The sequence below is a fragment of the Hemiscyllium ocellatum genome, chromosome 10 (assembly GCF_020745735.1).
Source record: "Hemiscyllium ocellatum isolate sHemOce1 chromosome 10, sHemOce1.pat.X.cur, whole genome shotgun sequence".
Classification (NCBI taxonomy): Eukaryota; Metazoa; Chordata; class Chondrichthyes; order Orectolobiformes; family Hemiscylliidae; genus Hemiscyllium; species Hemiscyllium ocellatum.
Window position 1 is genome coordinate 38872709 of NC_083410.1, and position 18371 is coordinate 38891079.

The window sequence follows — 18371 nt, forward strand, 5'->3', positions numbered from 1 at the left end:
AACCTTTTCCTTATCCGTTCATTAATAATGGATAATATTAATTATCCCATTACACAAAAAATGTACAACTTCCAAACGCCTGTAGGAAAGCGGTTGAGGTCAGGCGGTGCCGATGCTTTCCCGTGTTAAGAAGGTTAAAAATCACACAACACCAGGTTATAGTCCATCAGGTTTATTTGGAAGGACTAGTTTTTGAAGCGCTGCTCCTTCATCAGGTGGAATTGTCTGGTTCAGGAATTTCAGGTATATTGAATGCTAATCATTTGAAGAGCTCCGCGTTGGAATTAGCACTAAGTTTTAACACGATACTCACGCTCCCCTTCCCAAACAGGACATTATTTTCCAACCACCAGTTGGCAAAATGAGGAACAGTAAGCACATTAAAATAGCCACACTACCCCATCCAATCAGTGTTAATACTTAAGAAGCCCTCTCATCACAAGCACAATGCGCTTTATTAATACAGTGAATGAAAAAAAGGTTAAAAAATAGTGTAAGTTGGTTCACTTTTCACCAGCCGCCTTATTTTTGGCAACTTTAATATGTACACATTAATTAATTGTCGTTAACATATTGCGTATTCTTTTAGATTTCGGGGAGAAAAACGACTCTAAATAATTGTATGAAATAATTGTTTTCTTTCAATAATTAAAGACGATCATATTACAGCCAAAAAGGCGGCAGGCTCGAGGGCCGAGGGCCGAAGATCCAGCTTTTCCATTGACTGCTTTTCCGTTTCAATCGAAACAGTCAGAAGTGTTGGTTTAGAAATATTCTGTTACGCCCATCCACACGGATCTGATCCACTGGGAGAGCGGTGGATGAAAATGGCTATTGTGAGAGATATGAGCGAAAAGCTAATGTGCTGCGGGATAAAACTGCGGTTAAAATTCATGACATTGCGAGGTCCGTTGGCAGCATATCACAGAGAGATTTTAGGAAGTAGTTTTCTGTTGCAGTCTGGGGCAGAAAGTGAGGTAAGGTGAAGAGGAGATCTCCCAATTGTTGTATTGAACCTTCGAAGCGTGTTGTAAAAACAGTTGTGGGATACGATTGTTTTAATCTTTGTTTAAACACATCGTTTTGCCTTTTCCAAAACTAGTTACTCCAAAACAGCATTTTTTTGTAGCCAGTGTAGTACTTGTCAAACAAACATCATTAGTCTTACATCATTTACTTTACAGGATGGGCGACTTGAAGTGTGGTCCTTAATTGAAGTTATGTCTGCCCCTGGCTTTGTCTAATATTTATTATTTCAAGCCGAAATTAAAAATGCAATTGCACGACATTGTGTAAACGGGAAGGGCACCAGACGTTGAGGCAGTATCTCGAAGTCATCAACAAATTTGTTTGGCTAGTTACCGAGCATAATTGGAAGATTATGTTCATGTTTTTCGTCACTGTCAGTTTTTCCATCAGCAGTCTTCCGGACTGTGTGTGAAACCATCAGGTTGTATGCATTTTCTTTATATAACCTATGCATTATCAGCTCCAGCTCCAACCCCAATAGCAACTTGTAGCCTGGTTGGGTTTGTCCCTTGCCTTTTTTTTACAAGTCCCGCCTTGTACAATACAGTGTGCAGGAATTTCTGTCAAAAGCTAGGGTCCAAAATATATTCGCCTCAAAATAATTTACATGAGCAGCCGATTCTTCACGGATAATTGGAGATCTGAAGATTCTTCTGATTTTTCACTAATCTGTCCCTTCAAAACCATTCCTTGGACTCTTCCTGTGTGACAGTGGGTTGAGCAGGTATCACTGGAAGGTCATTGCTGAGATTGGCCGGTTCCCTGAGACTGGGTTCTCGCGCCTCTAAACAGTGAGCGAATACTGATTGATTCCGTCTAGACAGGTTTGCAGCTTTCATTGCCAGTTCTGCAGTGAGGTGAATGTTAACATTCACGTACAGCTTGCAAACCAAAAATACTGCAGATGTAGGCAATCTGAAACCCCAAACAGTAAACAGGGCTGAAAATGCTCTGGTCTGGGAAAGGCGGCGTTTGTATGTGTATGGACTCAGGAAGATGTGGGGATGGACAATATGGAGATTTGACGCCGAATCTGTGTAATATTGCAGGCAAATAAGACTTTAAGTAACCTTTCCCAAGTCAAATGCAAAACAAAAAAGGTTGAAATGCTCGGGAAGCGGACAGAGCTTCGTTTGAAGTAGACATTTGACCGTCAGCGAGAAGATGTTTTATTATTTCAGTGAAGTGGAGCGAGTGGACTGCACCAACAATGCGGCAAGTCTTACACCTAAATAAATATTGGGACTGATTACAGATCAGACTTGTTTTTATTCACCATCTTCCCTCCATCATAAGGTCAGAAATGGGGATGTTCACCGACTGTCGCACATTAGGGGAGGCCATCGTATTATCTCTGGACTATTAATCCAGTTTCTCAGCCAATGTCCTGGATTCAAATCCCACCACGGTGGAATCTGAATTCAATATCTCGAATTAAGAATCTAATGATTGACAAAACCATTATTGATTTTCAGGGGGAAAACTCAGCTGGTTCACTTAGGGAACTAAATCTGCCATCCTCACTTCTGAAATGCCTCAATTCTAACCATCTTTAAATAGCCTCAACAAAGAAATGAAACTGACATGGGCTACCTGACATGGACCTGAGCACCGGAAACTGCAAAAGTAGTCCTGTCCACCTTACAAACATTTGGGGCTAGTGCCAACATTGGGAGAGCTGCCTCACAGAATAGTCAAACATCAGCTTGATATAATCACAGTCACAAAATCATACCTTACAGGCAATTTGGCAGACACCAACATCATCATCTCTGGATATATCCTGTCACATAAGCAGGACAGAGGTGGTGGCATAGTGGGGCATAAAATTGGCAGAAAGTTGTCCTGGGAATCCTCAACATTGGATCCCATGTCTCAGAGCAAGGAAATCTCCTGCTGATTACCATGCACCATCTTCCCTCCGCTGATAAATCAGTCCTCCTCCACATTGAACAACACTTGAAGGAATCACTGAGGGTGCAAGATGTACTCTAGGTGGGAGATTTCAGTGACCACCAACAAGAGTGGCTCAACAGCAACAGTAATGATTGAGTTGGTTGGGTCCTAAAGGACGTATCTGCAAGACTGGGTCAGCAGTAGGTGGTGAGGGAACCAACTAGATGGAAAAGCAAACTTAATCTCACCCTTACCAATCCACCAGCTACAGGTGCATCTGTCCATGAGAGAAAGAATATCAGTAAGAGTGAACACTGCACAGTCCCTGTAGAGACAAATACCCTCTATCGTGTTGTGTGGCATTATCACTATGCTAAAAGTGACAGGCTTCAAACAGATTTAGCAACTTGACTGGGCATCTAGGAGGTGCTGTGGGCCAACAACAGCAGCAGAATCATCCTGCAACACAATTTGCAACCTCATGATCTGGAATATCCTCCACTCAACCATTGCCATCAAGCCAGTGGATCAACCCTGATTAATGGAGAGTGCAGGGGGGTGCATGTCAGGATCAGCACCAAGCATCTCTGAAGATGAGGTGTCAACCTGGTGAAGCTAAGAGAAAAGGACAACTTGTCTGCCAAACTGCATAAGCATCAATGATACAACCAATGGATCAGATTTAAGTCCTGCAGTCCTGCCATATCTAGTCGCGGATGATAATGGGCAATTAAACAACTCACTGGAGGAGAATGCTCCAAAAGTAACCTCATCCTCAATGATGAGGGAGCACAGCACATCAGTGCAGAAGGTAAGGCTGAAGCGTTTATATCAGTCTTCAGCCAGAAGCATCGAGGGGATGACCCATCTTGGTCCCCTCCAGTGGTTCCCAGTATTATAGATTCCAGTCTTCCGCCAATTCAATTCACTCTAAATAATATTAGGAAATGACTGGAGACACTGGATGCTGCAAATCCTATGGCCAAGACAACATTCTGTCAATAGTATTGAAGAGTTGTCCTCCAGAATTTGCCACGTGCCTGGCCAAGCTCTTCCAGTACAACTGAGCTGACAATGTGTTGCTGGTTAAAGCGCAGCAGGTCAGGCAGCATCCAAGGAACAGGAAATTCGACGTTTCGGGCACAAGCCCTTCATCAGGAATGAGGAAAGTGTGTCCAGCAGGCTAAGATAAAAGGTAGGGAGGAGGGACTTGGGGGAGGGGCGATGGAGATGTGATAGGTGGAAGGAGGTCAAGGTGAGGGTGATAGGCTGGAGTGGGGTGGGGGCGGAGAGGTCAGGAAGAAAATTGCAGGTTAGGAGGGCGGTGCTGAGTTCGAGGGAATCGACTGAGACAAGGTGGGGGGAGGGGAAATGAGGAAACTGGAGAAATCTGAGTTCATCCCTTGTGGTTGGAGGGTTCCCAGGCGGAAGATGAGGCGCACTTCCTCCAGCCGTCGTGTTGTTATGTTTTGGCGATGGAGGAGTCCAAGGACCTGCATGTCCTCGGTGGAGTGGGAGGGAGAGTTAAAGTGTAGAGCCACGGGGTGGTTGGGTTGGTTGGTCCAGGCGTCCCAGAGGTGTTCCCTGAAGCGTTCCGCAAGTAGGCGGCCCGTCTCCCCAATATAGAGGAGGCCACATCGGGTGCAGCGGATGCAATAGATGATGTGTGTGGAGGTGCAGGTGAATTTGTGGTGGATATGGAAGGATCCCTTGGGGCCTTAGAGGAGGTAAGGGAGGAGGTGTGAGCACAAGTTTTGCATTTCCTGCGGTTGCAGGGGAAGGTGCCGGGAGTAGAGGTTGGGTTGGTGGGGGGTGTGGACCTGACGAGGGAGTCACGAAGGGACTGGTCTTTGTGGAACGCTGTTAGGGGAGGGGAGGGAAATATATCCCTGGTGGTGGGGTCCGTTTGGAGGTGGCGGAAATGACGGCGTATGATATGCTGTATATGGAGGTTGGTGGGGTGGTAGGTGAGAACCAGTGGCGTTCTGTCCTGGTGGCGGTTGGAGGGGCGGGGCTCAAGGGCGGAGGAGCGGGAAGTGGAGGAGATGCGGTGGAGGGCATCGTCGATCACGTCAGGGGGGAATCTGCGGTCTTTGAAGAAGGAGGCCATATGGACTGTACGGTATTGGAACTGGTCCTCCTGGGAGCAGATGCGGCGGAGACGAAGGAATTGGGAATATGGGATGGCGTTTTTACAGGGGGTAGGGTGGGAGGAGCTGTAGTCCAGGTAGCTGTGGGAGTCAGTCGGTTTATTGTAGATGTCTGTGTTGATTCGGTCGCCCGAGATAGAGATGGAAAGGTCTAGGAAGGGGAGGGAGGAGTCTGAGACAGCCCAGGTGAATTTGAGGTCGGGATGGAAGGTGTTGGTAAAGTTGATGAACTGTTCAACCTCCTCGTGGGAGCACGAGGCAGCGCCGATACAGTCATCGATGTAACAGAGGAAAAGGTGGGGGGTGGTGCCAGTGTAGTTGCGGAAGATGGACTGTTCCACATATCCTACAAAGAGACAGGCATAGCTGGGGCCCATGCGGGTGCCCATGGCAACTCCTTTAGTTTGGAGGAAGTGGGAGGATTGGAAAGAGAAGTTGTTCAGAGTGAGGACCAGTTCAGTCAGTCGAAGGAGGGTGTCAGTGGAAGGATACTGGTTGGTGCGGCGGGAAAGGAAGAAGCGGAGGGCTTTGAGTCCTTCGTGATGGGGGATGGAGGTGTACAGGGACTGGATGTCCATCGTGAAGATAAGGCGTTGGGGACCGGGGAAGCGAAAATCATGGACGAGGTGGAGGGCGTGGGTGGTGTCCTGAACGTAGGTGGGGAGTTCTTGGACTAAGGGGGACAGAACCGTGTCGAGGTACGCGGAGATGAGTTCGGTGGGGCAGGAGCAGGCTGAGACAATGGGTCGGCCGGGGCAGTCAGGTTTGTGGATCTTGGGCAGGAGGTAGAAACGGGCGGTACGGGGTTGTGGAACTATGAGGTTGGAGGCGGTGGATGGGAGATCCCCTGAGGTGATGAGGTTATGGATGGTCTGGGAGATGATGGTTTGGTGGTGGGAGGTGGGGCCATGGTCAAGGGGGCAATAGGAGGAGGCGTCCGTGAGCTGGCGTTTGGCCACAGCGGTATAAAGGTCGGTGCGCCAAACTACTACCGCGCCTCCCTTGTCTGCCGGTTTAATGGTAAGGTTGGGGTTGGAGCGGAGGGAGTGGAGGGCTGTACGTTCTGAGGGTGAGAGGTTGGAGTGGGTAAGAGGGGTGGACAGATTGAGTCGGTTAATGTAGCGGCGGCAGTTGGCTATAAATAGATCGATGGCGGGTAAGAGGCCAGCACGGGGTGTCCAGGTGGATGGGGTGTGTTGGAGGCGGGAGAAGGGGTCGTCAGAGAGTGGTCGGGAGTCTTGGTTGTAAAAGTAGGCACGGAGGCGAAGGCGGCAGAAGAATTGTTCAATATCTCGCCGCGTGTTGAACTCATTGATCCGAGGGCGTAGGGGAATGAAGGTGAGGCCTCTGCTGAGGACTGATCTTTTATCCTCAGAGAGGGGGAGGTCTGGAGGGATGGTGAAGATCTGGCAAGACTGGGAGCTAGGACCTGGTGTGGGACTGGAGCTGGCAGTGGGGGCGGGGTTAGGAGCAGGGGCGGGGACGGAGATCGACGTAAGGTCGGGGTTAGACGTGGAGGCGAAGCTCGGTGTGGGGGCGGGGTCACACGTGGTGACGGAAGTCGGCGTAGGGGCGGGGTTATGCGTGGTGACAGAAGTCGGCACGGGGGCGGGGTTACGAAAGTTGGCATGCGGCGCTGCCTCGTGCTCCCACGAGGAGGTTGAACAGTTCATCAACTTTACCAACACCTTCCATCCCGACCTCAAATTCACCTGGACTGTCTCAGACTCCTCCCTCCCCTTCCTAGACCTTTCCATCTCGATCTCGGGCGACCGAATCAACACAGACATCTACTATAAACCGACTGACTCCCACAGCTACCTGGACAACACCTCCTCCCACCCTGCCCCCTGTAAAAACGCCATCCCATATTCCCAATTCCTTCGTCTCCGCCGCATCTGCTCCCAGGAGGACCAGTTCCAATACTGTACAGTCCAGATGGCCTCCTTCTTCAAAGACCGCAGATTCCCCCCGCCCCTGCCCCTAACCCCGCCCCCACTCCCAGCTCCAGTCCCACACCAGGTCCTAGCTCCCAGCCTTGCCGGGAGATGCCCTCCACCGCATCTCCTCCACTTCCCGCTCCTCCGCCCTTGAGCTCCGCCCCTCCAACCGCCACCAGGACAGAACGCCACTGGTTCTCACCTACCACCCCACCAACCTCCGTATACAGCGTATCATCCGCCGTCATTTCCGCCACCTCCAAACGGACCCCACCACCAGGGATATATTTCCCTCCCCTCCCCTATCAGCGTTCCGCAAAGACCAGTCCCTTCGTGACTCCCTCGTCAGGTCCACACCCCCCACCAACCCAACCTCTACTCCGGGTACCTTCCCCTGCAACCGCAGGAAATGCAAAACTTGTGCCCACACCTCCTCCCTTACCTCTCTCCAAGGCCCCAAGGGATCCTTCCATATCCACCACAAATTCACCTGCACCTCCACACACATCATCTATTGCATCCGCTGCACCCGATGTGGCCTCCTCTATATTGGGGAGACGGGCCGCCTACTTGCGGAACGCTTCAGGGAACACCTCTGGGACGCCTGGACCAACCAACCCAACCACCCTGTGGCTCAACACTTTAACTCTCCCTCCCACTCCACCAAGGACATGCAGGTCCTTGGACTCCTCCATCACCAAAACATAACAACTCGACGGTTGGAGGAAGAGTGCCTCATCTTCCGCCTGGGAACCCTCCAACTACAAGGGATGAACTCAGATTTCTCCAGTTTCCTCATTTCCCCTCCCCCCACCTTGTCTCAGTCGATTCCCTCGAACTCAGCACCGCCCTCCTAACCTGCAATTTTCTTCCTGACCTCTCCGCCCCCACCCCACTCCGGCCTATCACCCTCACCTTGACCTCCTTCCACCTATCACATCTCCATCGCCCCTCCCCCAAGTCCCTCCTCCCTACCTTTTATCTTAGCCTTCTGGACATACTTTCCTCATTCCTGATGAAGGGCTTGTGCCCGAAATGTCAAATTTCCTGTTCCTTGGATGCTGCCTGACCTGCTGCGCTTTAACCAGCAACACATTTTCAGCTCTGATCTCCAGCATCTGCAGACCTCACTTTTTACTCTTCCAGTACAACTACAAGACTGGCATCTTCCTGACAATATGGAAAATTGCCCAGCTATGTTCTGTACATAAAGAGTAGGACAAATGCTGTCCAGTCAACTACAACCCATCAGTCTACTCTTGATCATCAGTAAAGTGATGGAAGGTGTCATCAACAGTACTATCAAGCAGCACTTGCTCATAATAACCTGCTCACTGAAGCCCAGTTTAGTTTCTGCCAGGGTCAATCAGCTTCTGATCTCATTACAGCCTTGGTTCAAACATGGACAAAAGAACTGAATTCCAGAGATGAGCTGAGAGAGACAGCCTTTGATATCAAGGCTGCCTTCGACCAAGTGTGGCATTAAGGAGCCTGAGCAAAACTGGAATCAATGGGTATATGGGGGAAAACTCTCTGCTGGTTGGAGCCATACCTTTCACTTATGAAGATGGTTGTGGTTGTTGGAAGACAATCATCTCTGCTCCTGGACATCTCCATAGGAGTACCTCAGGGTATGTCAGAGGCTCAACCATCTTCAACTGCTTCATCAATGACCTGCCCTCCATCATAAGGTCAGAAGTGGGATGTTCACTAATGATTGCACAATGTTTGGCACCATTTGCGACTCCTTAGACACTGAAGCAGTCTGAAGCAGAAGTGGAATAAGATCTGGATAATATCCAGGCTTGGGCAGACAAGTGGAACATAACATTTACACTGCACAACTGTCAGGCAGTGACATCTAACCACCGCCTGTTAACATTCATTGGCATTACCACCACTAAATCCCCCACTATCAACATTCTGGAGGTTACAACTGATGAGAAATTCAACTGGACTTGACATATTAATGCTGTCATAACAAAAACAGGTAAGAGGCTAGGAACGCTGCAGGAAGTAACTCACCTTCTGAATCCCAAAACCTATCCACCATCTACAAGGCATGATTCAGGCATGTGGTGCAATACACCTGACTTGCCTGGATGGGTGCAACTCCAAGAACACTCAAGAAGCTTAACATCATCTGTGACAAGACTGTTGCTTGGTCGACAACAGGTCCACAAGCAAAAACTCTCTATACCACGGATGTTGAGGAGCATTAGTGTGTACTATCTACAAGATGTACTGAAGAAATTTGCCAAAATCTTTAGACAGTGCCTTCCAAGTCCGTGAACACTATCCATCTGGAAGGACAAAGGCAGTAGACAAATTCTCCATCCACTGGTTCCCTTTTGTCAGCATGTCTTACTTCTTTAAAAAACTACAAAGACTCCAAAAAATGTTGATTCTGCCTGATTACCTTGAGTTTATTTAAGTGCCCAGTTATAACATCTTTAGCAATAGCTTCTAACATTTTTCCTATGACAGATGTTAAGTTAACTGCAGTTGCCTTCCTTCTCCCTGTGTTTTGAGTAAAGGAATTCGCCATTTTCCAATCTATTGGAACCTACCCTAAATCGAAGGAATTTTGGAAAATGTGAACCAATGCATCAAAATCTAATGAACCACTCCTTTTAAGACCATAATATGAAGTCCATCAGGAAGCAGGGACTTGTCAACTGCAGCTCAGTACCACCTAATTTTCCTGAGGTTCCCATCTTTACTCCATTTCCTGATTTAAAAGAGAAGAACTTAGGTAAATGAAATGGGGTTACTATAGATTAAAAAAATACTTGTGAAAAGGTTGTTGAATCTTAAAGTGAATCAGTGCCACATACAGATGGAAAGCATCATTGAATAGTAAAGGAAGTAAGGCAGGAAATAGCAAAGGATTTGACCACAATCTTTCAATCACCTCTGGAAATGGAAGTTGTATTTGAGTACTGGAGGATTAAAATATCACACCCTTGTTCATTGAGGGAGAAGAAGTTAAACCAAGCAACTCTGAACCAATTAGTCTAACGTGGATAATGGTTAAAGCTTCCAGACACCTAAATTACAACAAAATCAGTTTTCACTTAAAAAAGACAGCTAAGGACAACCAGTACAAAAATGTGAAAGGAAAATGATCTCAGAGAAACTTAATATAATTATTAAGGAAATAATTGAGCTCACTGCTAAAATAGAAATGCAATGGATGTATGTAAATGGATATTTAAATGTAATTCATTAAATTTTTTAGAAGAACATATGAACAAGGAGCAGGAGTAAACTACTCAGCCTTTCTAGCCTAAATGAAGCTTCACCGTTCTGATTTGGCACAATCCAGGGACAGGTGAGTATGTTTGACTTTTTCTTAGGTTCTTTGTAGGCATCCTTAAAATATTTTTGCTGCCTTTCTGAAAGTCTCCTGCTGTGACTGAGTATTAGATAAAACAGCTGTTTCGGGAATGACATGTCCACCCAGTGGAATAGATTCTGAGTAACTAGTTTGTGGTGCTGGCTTACAAAAGGGTGCCCTTTCATGCCAGCCGGTTTGATGGATCATTTAAAGATGCAGCTAATTGTGCTTCTCCATCACCCTGGCGTGCCTGCCACAGTGTCCACATCTATGTAGCATTTAGAAAACATGGGGATGACTGCAGTCCAGTGAACGATGATCTTAGCCTTGAGTGTGATATACTGATAATTAAATACTGTCTTTATCTTTCAATCAATGTCTGAGCTGTCACTGTTTAAGAAGGGCGGTAAAGACAAGCCAGGGAACTATAGTCCGGTGAGCCTGACCTCGGTGGTGGGCAAGTTGTTGGAGGGAATCCTAAGGGATAGGATGTACATGTATTTGGAAAGGCAAGGATTGATTCGGGATAGTCAACATGGCTTTGTGCGTGGGAAATCATGTCTCACAAATTTGATTGAGTTTTTTGAGGAAGTAACAAAGAAGATTGATGAGGGCAGAGCAGGAAATGTGATCTATATGGACTTCAGTAAGACGTTCGACAAGGTTCCCCATGGGAGACTAATTAGCAAGGTTAGATCTCATGGAATACAGGGAGAACTAGCTATTTGGATACAGAACTGGCTCAAAGGTAGAAGACAGAGGGTGGTGGTGGAGGGTAGTTTTTCAGACTGAAGACCTGTGACCAGTAGAGTGCCACAAGGATCGGTGCTGGGCCCTCTACTTTTTGTCATTTACAGAAATGATTTGGATGCGAGCATAAGGGGTACAGTTAGTAAGTTTGCAGATGACACCAAAATTGGAGGTGTAGTGGACAGCAAAGAGGGTTACCTCAGATTACAGCAGGATCTGGACAGATGGGCCAATGGGCTGAAACGTGGCAGATGGAGTTTAATTCAGATAAATGTGAGGTGCTGCATTTTGGGAAAGCAAATCTTAGCAGGACTTAGACACTTAATAGTAAGGTCCTAGGGAGTGTTGCTGAACAAAGAGACCTTGGAGTGCAGGTTCATTGCTCCTTGAAAGTGGAGTCACAGGTGGATAGGATAATGAAGAAGGCGTTTGCTATGCTTTCCTTTATTGGTCAGAGTATTGTGTACAGAAGTTGGGAGATCATATTGCGGCTGTACAGGACATTGGTTAGGCCACTGTTGAAATATTGTGTGCAATTCTGGTCTCCTTCCTATCGGAAAGATGTTGTGAAACTTGAAAGGGTTCAGAAAAGATTTACAAGGATGTTGCCAGGGTTGGGGGATCTCTGCTACAGGGAGAGGCTGAACAGGCTGGAGCTGTTTTCCCTGGAGCGTCAGAGGCTGAGAGGTGACCTTATAGAGGTTTACAAAATTATGAGGGGCATGGATAAATAGGATAAATATACAAAGTCTTCTCCCTGGGGTCGGGGAGCCCAGAACTAGAGGGCATAGGTTTAGGGTGAGAGGGGAAAGATATAAAAGAGACCTAAGGGGCAACTTTTTCATGCAGAGGGTGGTACGTGTATGGAATGAGCTGTCAGAGGATGTGGTGGAAGCTGGTACAGTTGCAACATTTAAGAGGCATTTGGATGAATAGAAAGGGTTTGGAGGGATATGGGCGGGTGCTGGCAGGTGGGACTAGATTGGGTTGGGATATCTGGTCAGCATGGACGGGTTGGACCGAAGGGTCTATTTCCATTCTGTACATCTCTATGACTCTATGACTCTATGATACATTAGAGGCAATGAACACTTTGTTGCCCATGTCTGTCTTCATCGAGGGAAGACACCCAAAATATGGAAAATGTTCCACGTTCTCCAGGAACTCACAGTGAGTTTAATTGATGAGGGGAGACGTTGTGCCATGGGGGCTAGGTGGAAGAGGATCTTAGTGTCTTTAATAAAGACCTATTTTCATATATGCTTAGAAGAAAGAACTGTGCCTATGGGAAAGTTGTGGGAAATGACATACCATGAGGAAATTGGAGAGGAGGGTCAGTGTGATGGCACAGCCATTTGTATGTTGAAGAGAAATTGGGAGAGTGTGGGGAGAGGGATGAATGGTAAGTGGAGACTGAGCCCAGAGAGAGAGAGAGAGAGAGCCCAGCGAGTAAGAGAGAGACATGAAAGGGGTAGACAGATGAGGGGATTATTGATAGTAGGAGAAAGTGAGGACTGCAGATGCTGGAGATCAGAGCTGAAAATGTGTTGCTGGAAAAGCGCCGCAGGTCAGGCAGCATCCAAGGAGCAGGAGAATCGACGTTTCGGGCATGAGCCCTTCTTCAGGAAGCTATTATTGATAGCAAGCTAGGACAGATGAGAAGCTGGCTAAGTCATAATAAGAGCTGAGAAATGGTGAGAATGGATTTGATGTGCTGAAACCAAGCCATGTCATGACAGGCTCTAGGTGGAGGAGTGGGTAAAAAGTATGGAAGGACAGAATCTGCCTCTAAAAGTTATTGAATTCAATGTTGAGAATCTCAGAGGCTGCAGGATTCCGAAGTGGAAAATACGATGTTGTTCTTTGAGCTTGCTTTGATGCTCACTGGAACACTGCAGCAGTTTTGCAACAGAAATATTGCCACAGGACCACAATAGTGTGATGAAATGTTAGGCAACTGGAAGCTTGGGGCCATTTTTAGACAGAACTTAATGTGTTTTGTCTCCCCAGTGTAGAGGAGTCCACATTGTGAACAGCGAATGCAGTAGATTAGATTGAATGAAGTGCAAGTAGATGGCTGCTTTACCTGGAAGATGTGTCTGGGGCCTAAGATACTGAGGAGGGAGAAGTAAATAGCCAATTTCATGGGAAAGTGCCATGGGAGTGTGAGGAGGTGTTGGGAATGGAGGAGGTATGGTCCCAGATGTCCCAGAGGGAACGGTTCCTATGGAATGTTGACAAGGGAGGAGGGGGGAAATATGTGTCTGTTTATGGCAAACTGCTGAGGGTGATGGAAATGGTGGCTAATGATCCTTTGCATGTAGATGCTGGTGGGATGGTAATTTAGGACCGGGAAGCCATGCTGCTGTTATGGAAGGGAAGGAAAAGGATGAGGGCAGGAGTGAGGGAGATGGGTCAGACTCGGCTCAGGGCCCTGTCAACCACGTCAATGATGAGACAGATGGTGCAGCAGCTGGATCTCTTGTGTTTTTTAAAGGCATTTATCTGTCAATTTGAGGGAATGAGAAATAAAATCAGCTTTGTGCGTTTTTAATTGCCTCTTTTGTTTTTTTCTCTTTCATCCCCTCCTCCCATCTCCCTTTCAGGACAGCAGCAGCTTAGCAGAGACTAATCCAACTGTACACAAGCAGTAAATATTCAATCACATCTTGGGGCAGATTAAGATCTCAGTGCAAGACTTTGTGTCTTTTCATCGAAGCTTTAGGAGCTTTATCAGTTAATTGTGCAAACACAGAGGAATGTTTAATGATACTGAAAAGAAGCCTGTGATTTATTTAATTTTTCACTTTGCTTGGAAATTCTACCTGTGGAGCCCTAACAATAAGGGGGCTAAGAATATAAGGAAATGCAAATCAGGTTTATGGAAACCTTTGTTGTGTATGCTTTTGTGTACCACTTGTTGAGTGAATATATTTAAAAAGTTAATTAAACACCTCACACCGGTGTGTGCTCAGACAGCTGTCCTTAATCATTGGAGAAGCAATGCTTGAGAGAAACTGGTATACCACAGACTGTCTCTGGCTTTGGTCATTCTTTGCTCGTTGCATATAATAACCTCTTCATATGCTTCAATGATAAGACAGAGCAGTACTTTACACAGCAAATTAGTGAAGGAGTTGATCTTCAGCATTGCTGGAAGAGCATTAATATCTTCCATTTCAAATAAACAATGGCATTTCACCATCAAAAGAATTAACATTTATATAGTGTCCTTAATGCAACAAAACATTGCAAGGTGATTCATCAATGTTCTTATAAAAACAAAATATGATGCTGAGCAATACAAATAGATGCTATGCTGTTTGACCAAAGGGTCAAAGAGGTTGGTTTTAAGGCACATCTTAAAGGAGGAAAATTACGTGAGAGGTGTAGGGATTCAATTCCAGAGCTTGGAATCTAGGCACCTGAAAGCACAGCTACCACTTGTGACCTAGTTAAAATCTTTGATGCTCAAGAAATCAGAATTCAATGCATGTAGATATTTTGGCCGTCTATGGGCCTGGAGGAGATCGTGCGATAGAGAGAGTGAGGGAGGGAAAGATCTTGAAGGAATTTGCAAACTGAAAGAGAATTTTAAATCAAAACAGAGCTTGGTCAGGAGCCTATGTAGGTCTTTGAGCATAGTGGAAGAAAATTGGTGCGCATTAGGATGTGACACAATTTTGGATGACTTCAAGAGAGTAATCAAGACAAGAAGGATGAGCTGAGGCTGGGTGAAGTTGAGCAATCTTACAGAGGTGGAAATAGTTCATCTTGGTTCATAGAAATCATGCGAACTCCATACAGACAATTGCCCAAGGCTAGAATCAAACCTGGGTCCCTGGCGCTGTGAGGCAGCAGTGCTAACCACTGAGCCACTGTGCTGCCTTAAATGTAAATATGTTGCAAATATACAGTGGAAAGCTTTTGTCATGGTCAACAACATTGTCAAAGCTACTAACAATCTTGTTTAGTCTGAGACAGTTTCAGGGAGAAGGATAAATTTGGCAAATAGGGAATGGAGCTGTGAGCAGAAAGCAAAACAAAGGGTTTGGTCGATATTTAATTAGAGATTCAATGCAGCACTGGAGATTGGATAAACAATTTGATAATTTATCAACAGTGAAGTAGTTGAGAGAGGTGGTCTGATGAGGAACTGGCTGTCATCAGTGTACATATGAAAACTAACCCTGATACAAGAGGGATGACAAGGGAAGTTCAATCTATTCCTATTCACGCATAAAGAACCTACAGATGTCCATCAAAGTATCCAACCATTTCCTGAACAAATTTAGAGATGAATAATACAAATTTCTGTTTCCTAAACTGTAGTGCTCATCAGGCATGGGGAACTTACCGTTTGGATGCTGGGACCTTCAAAGCATCATCGTACAGTGCACATAGTAATCTGACCCAGATATGGCTGAAGCACTTGGAACCTAATGGTACACAAAGTTTGTTAAATTCTAATTAAAATGCAGATTAGGAGAGGACTCCAATATGCTATTAAAATTTACAAACAATGTTCTGTTGACTCACTCTGTCTTTAATAATTATTGAGTGGTAGATCAGCTCCTTTAGGTGTGCCCTTGCTCACAAAGATACATTATTTGTTAATTTTTGTAACTGCTTGCAAAGTTGCAGTCTTTGCTTGAATGGATTTCTCTTAACCTTGCATGAATTTGTGGCTGTTCTTTGACTCCAATAGGTCATTTAAGTGCATCAATGCTTGTTTCATGGCACGCATGGTAGTCATCAATGGCATCAGTCTGACTTGAAAAGGTCACCTGATTACCATTGGTGCACAAGTGTTTCAGCATAAATTGTTTACACTTCACTGTGTTTTGTATGGCTGTCACAATAAACTGACTTCTATTTCACTGCAAAGCAGTGCAACAAATATTTACAATTTTGCCACTGTCAACAACAATGTGCCAAATCTTGCAGTTATTCAAATAATGCTTTATACTGTTTCTTGATGGCTGATGATTGGAGCCCAGAACCTGGATTCCTTCAATCAAGTTGAAGAAATTGTGCTAATTTTCAGTGTTTTGTCTCACTGTTGCACAGAGAAAGCTGGTTCAGTGCTTAACAGGGAATGGTTCAACAGGTAAAATCCAAAAATGACTTAAACATCAGGATGTAGGGGATAGTAGTGTGGCCCAAATTTTGATTTGCCTGGGAGATGGTTGAGGGGAGAAGGGGTGGGTGGTACGCGGGTATAAAATTGGCCTTGTGGAATGATTTACCTGTTTCCTTCTGGACACTTTTAAATAGAGAATGTTTAGGGTGGGGCACTGGGCATGACAGTGAACCGCACACAACCAGGAGCTAGCCAGTAAAATCTCCTAAAGTGTACATTGAGGGCCTTGGGGAGCTGCTCAGTCAGTGGTCAGGCCCAACAGCTGAATCCCAGTCAGGTCAGTGAGGCAGCTTGGGCGAGTGTCTCAAATGCCTTTTTTAACCTCCATAATAGCTATGTCTGTTGGACTATAATAGCCATAAGTCACACAATGGTGGAGTTACCCCTTGAAATTGGAGGTCCGCAGCTATGATGTATATAAGTTTCAACTTTAAATTCAGAAACATTTTCAGAGGGTGGTCCCTCCAGCCCCTATTGAAGTGCCTTTCCTGTCTTACTAACACCAGAAGTTCCTACCTCCAACAGTGAGGCTGTTGATCACTCAGGGTTGGAAGGTCTTCTATTAGACTTCCAGCCACAGGTAACCACCTACAACCTGAACCATCCAGTAACACATGCCCATTGGCTGGATGCACGCAAATTTTATTGGGCCTGAGGACCGATGTGATGTGAAGTTCAACACTGAAGATACACAGGAGTTTTGTGTGTGAACTCAACCTCAAAACCACCAAAGAGTTGGGGGTAGGGGGAAAACTAGATCAACAGGGACAAGGCTGACAGGATGAGTTTGTGGGATGCACAGACTGGATGGGGGAATGGGTTGAGACAAGGTCAGCGGAATGTAGGAGATGAGATCCTACCTCCAGGCACTGGGCTAGGGAAGGAGGGAGAACGAGGTTACTAGGGGAAGGTGGGAATGGGAAGTGGAGTTGGTGAGGCCAGGAGTCAGGGAGTGAGGCTGGTGTGGTCATGGTTTGGGGAGTGAGGTTGGAGGCCTGGGAGACAGAAATGAAGCAAGGCTGCAAGTTTGAGAGAGGAGGTGCAATGGGAGAAATGGTCTGCAAAAAGGAGAGCAAGTCTGCAAAAGGGAAAGGGACAAAAGAGAAGCAAAGAGCTGGAAAGGGGAGAGAGGAGTTTAAACATTTCAAAAAGGGAATACCCAGCCAACTGGGAACCAGGAAAACTGAAGTAATTAATTCTTTTCAGATTACTTGCTGCCTCTCACCGAACGCTGCATGAGTTCAGGAACTACCATTTGGGCGAAAATTGTATGTGTGAATTTATAGCGAATAACTTGTCAATTGTATCATTTAATATTGATCCATTTTCAAACGATTTGGATTTACAAGTTATCATGATACAAAGTGTCATACAGGCTTGTGTAGCAGAGACAGTGTTAGAAACAAACATGGAGCCATGACTCCCCAGTCCACAGCCAGTGTGTTTAAGATGCTGAATTTTTGTGCATGCAAGTGTATTATGTTTTAAAATATCACTTGTGATTAACTTGCGCCTTTTGTCTTGTGCCATTTAAAATAGCATGGTGTCAGGGAAATTAGTGCTTTAATTGTATATTGTGCTTTAATTTTAATGAAGCAGTGATGATTACTAATTAATTCTTCTAATTTTGCAACAGTGTGATTGCAAAACCCTCTATATGTTAACACAAATACAGAAGACATCGATAGTATGTGACTGCATCACCTAATAACTGAGTTAGCGACAATGGAACAGAAGACCATGATAATCAAAAATAGTCCTGTGGAAAATCTAAAGATGAACTCTTCAAAATAAATTATTTTCAACCTTGGTGCTGACGTTCATGTCCTAACCACAAAAAAAAATCCTGCTCACTGTGTCTGACTATTGTCATTTGGGTTTATGCTTATTTCACATGAACTTTGTCTGTGATTGTTCAATTGAGAATCTGCCTAATTTATGAAAAAAAAACAGTCTACTCTGCACTGGGCTGCTGTTTGCCCTGATGACATTGTCTGAAAGATTGACAAAGACACTTTTTCTACATACCTGATAGAAGGAACAAAAAGACCACTCACATCCATATTTGCACTTGATGGTGTATGGAAAATTGTAAGAAAATCCATTGAGTGTTACGTTCAGAG

At 45.6% G+C, this 18371-nt stretch overlaps 1 long non-coding RNA gene across 1 annotated transcript; it reads left to right on the forward strand.

Annotated features, from left to right (window-relative positions):
- Nucleotides 1–851: 851 nt before the first annotated feature.
- On the forward strand, nt 852–18045 carry LOC132819395 (uncharacterized). Its single transcript, XR_009645076.1, has 4 exons — nt 852–977; nt 10257–10349; nt 15438–15550; nt 17885–18045. It is a non-coding gene; the product is annotated as an uncharacterized LOC132819395 (long non-coding RNA).
- The last annotated feature ends 326 nt before the right edge of the window (nt 18046–18371 follow it).